Source organism: Rosa chinensis, chromosome 2 (assembly GCF_002994745.2).
Source record: "Rosa chinensis cultivar Old Blush chromosome 2, RchiOBHm-V2, whole genome shotgun sequence".
In the NCBI taxonomy this organism is placed as follows: domain Eukaryota; kingdom Viridiplantae; phylum Streptophyta; class Magnoliopsida; order Rosales; family Rosaceae; genus Rosa; species Rosa chinensis.
The window spans coordinates 13,912,340-13,915,570 of record NC_037089.1 but is presented as its reverse complement, the minus strand read 5'-3'; positions in this window follow the sequence as shown (position 1 = coordinate 13,915,570).

Sequence of the window (3,231 nt, the reverse complement as noted above, 5' to 3'; positions counted from 1 at the left end):
AACTAATCCCAAATGAATCACTGACTCCAGTCAAATTCTCCCAACACCACAAAAATCAAATCCATGCCAAATCACACAAATAAAGTCCAAACCAAATTCAAGGGCTTTAAACCCTTCCCCAAACACAAATTCAAGATAAATGGGTCATCTACCCATTTAAATCTCAAAAGCCGGAACTACATGTGGTTTGATCCCGCAAAGGGTATGTAGGCAATCTAGAAACAAACTAATCTAGATACAACCGCGAGCTAAACACAAAATCGAATACCTGGTCCACTTAAACCAAATTCGTCCCAAACACTATTCTAATTCCAAAATCAAAGCCCTCTAATGAGTCATCCACTCATCGGAACTCTTGAACTACGAGTGGCTTGATCCCTCTCCAAGGGTACGTAGGCAACCCATTCAAATATCCGGGTGCAGCCGCAAAAACAAACAAACACATATTGGTTTCTTCATAAATGGAATCAAAGGGTGTTTCCCTGTAACAAGGGATTGTAATTAAGAGACACATTCTGTTTTGAATGGGTCGAACCCAAAATAATAAAAACTCTATTCACTAAATGAATACGAGTGAAATTATGTTGGGTGACATTTACGCTCACAGTGTGCAATTTTTCCTCAACATCCCCTCTAACCACCGCCTCCTAAATCCGGTCGGCAGTCCCCTTTGTTGCGTCATCTGGGCGGCAGTCCCCTCCAGATGGCATGAGATGACTAGATAGCAGTCCTTTCTAGTCATCGAACGATGTTTCCTGAAAGGATGGTTTTCAAAGGAATGAGTTGGAATTGTTTTATAAATCTCGCTGCATGTTCGTTTTTGTTAACGAGAAAATGGGAACGCATTCAAGCATTAATTTCATAATTTATTTTAGTTTCGTCCACTCACTCTAACATATTTTAAATGTTTTCCCCTGGGCCCTTCGTTTTTCAAATGCCTAGATTTCAGATTTACTGAGATCGCGTCCAGGAACTTGAGGCATAGGAATTAGCGCTTCCGTTTTGTCCGTAGGTTATTACTTAACCTACCTTGTATGATATCGGCTTAGTTGTGTATGTCTGTTCTGATAACCAGTTTACTTTGGAGAATGTTAATGTTTGAGAATCTATTATCGTAGTGATGTTAAGGTGACACTTGTACTATCGGAATGTAACATTTTCACTTGGAATGTAAATATTGGAATGTATCTAGGAGTGTGAGTTTAGTTTTAAGCATGTCCAGGTTTTGTAAAATTTTGGGTAGCCCATTTTAGGGGAGGTTCTGTTGATTTTTCGGTAGGATTTCACTTAAAGTGGGCCCCACAGGCTCTTATCCTGGTTTCGGGGTGAAACTTGGGTCGGGTTCTGTCAGTTACATCAGCAACTATCTGCCCCATGCATATTGACATGCATGGCATCTTAGCATGATTGGATGTTCTCTCCGTTTGACACCAAGAGGACTGTGCTTGTCTTTTGTGTATATTTTAAATAGAAGTTTTGCTTCTTAATCAAAGTCACAGCTTCTGAATATTGTGACTTTGATAGGGACGTTGCAATTGGAAGACGGAGTTTGCATGAGTCACAGCCTAGTTCCATAGAAGGAACATGAAAAGATGTGATTTTTTTTTCAATACCCAAATCTTAGCTCTTGGAGAAAATAAACCACTCTTGTACTAATATATTTTTCTAGTGTATATCAGAGCTCATAAGAGGGTAAAAGAGCGGAAAAAATGAATCCAAGTTTTTTAAAGTGAGAATAAAATAAAGTATTTCCTGACTAAGCTTGTTTGCATCATTTTTAACTAAATTGATATTCTGCTTGGTGTATAGCTGGCAGTGTTGTGACATCAAAAGCTTGGATGTTTGAAGCAAACTCTCATCTTATCATGGAACAACAGCATGAATTTTTTGTTTGTTTGTATCATGGTACATTGCTGTGAAATTGAGGAAGCCGTGGTAAAATCACAGCATGTTTTTTTAACTTCATTAAGCAAAACCCCCAAGTTTGCATGATGCTTGAATGTATGCTCTTTTATTCTAGGCTTCCAATTACTTTCACAGTGGAGGATGGTGTACATACCTCTACTAGTGACACTAGTTTGCTATCTCACCAAGCATAAGTAACACCCTCTTTGGGACATCCACAAGCCATGGTGAGGCCCAAACGAGACATGCATCTTGTAGCCCTATGTTCAAGCTACTCTACGGTATCCGGAAGTCGCAAATGCTTCTACAATATGCTTCTCTAGACTAGAATAGTAACTTTGAGTCCCACATCTAAGAAAATGTAAATGAGGGAGCCTCCTTCCCCTATAAAAGGAGACTCCTCCCACAACTCAACACATCCCATTACATCTTTTGTAATCCCCTTGGGCCGCAAGGCTCAACACACTAGTGTGACATTCAAGTGGACGTAATTTCTCGCTAAGGCGGGAAATAAACCACTATACATCTCTTGTCACTCTATCTCTCTCTCTCTAAAGCTAACTAGAGATCCCACGGATCACTAACGTTAACATTGGCGCCGTCTGTGGGAAGCCAACACAAAGGCTTCGTCACTTACCATTGAGTTAAGTCATCTTAACGAAGCTCAAAAGAGTTCTTTCTTCTCTTCTTTGAGTTATCAAAATTGCTCACTGCCATTTTCTTTTTTTTCCCCTTTGAATTATTATATAAACTGCTGGCAAGCATTGCACCCAGCCCCATCCTTGGCGGTAACAAAATTTTTTCAACATAAATTTGTTCCCAGTGCAACGTTTCAAGTTAAAGAAAAGTCAACACTACACCCACTCATAACTTGAGCCGGTCTACGCCCTTCAGGGCTGAACAAGTTCGGTCAACGTCGAACAAACGTGGTCAACAACAATCAACGCTGAACTCAAAAAAAAAAAAAAACTTGGATGTCAAGCCCCTATGCCAAGATCAGCGGCACACTGCCCCAGTGGCAAATATTACCCATCTTCGGCGGTAATTTAAAAAAAAATATATATATTTGAGGTCAAATCATCTCTGGACACCCAGAGATTTGCTTTGGACACCTAGCCTCCATTTTTGGTCATGTCTAGCGGCCTTGCAGCCACACCAGCCTCGCTTCAATCAGCGGCGCCGCCGAACTTCAAGAAAACACAGCCAACCAAGGCTTTTGCTGCTGGGTGTCATCGGCGGCAACTGCTAAAACAAAGCTCCACCACGAACAAAGTTCAACAAACATCTCTAGCCAATCATTACCGCTGGCCAAGAGCTCCGCCGTCC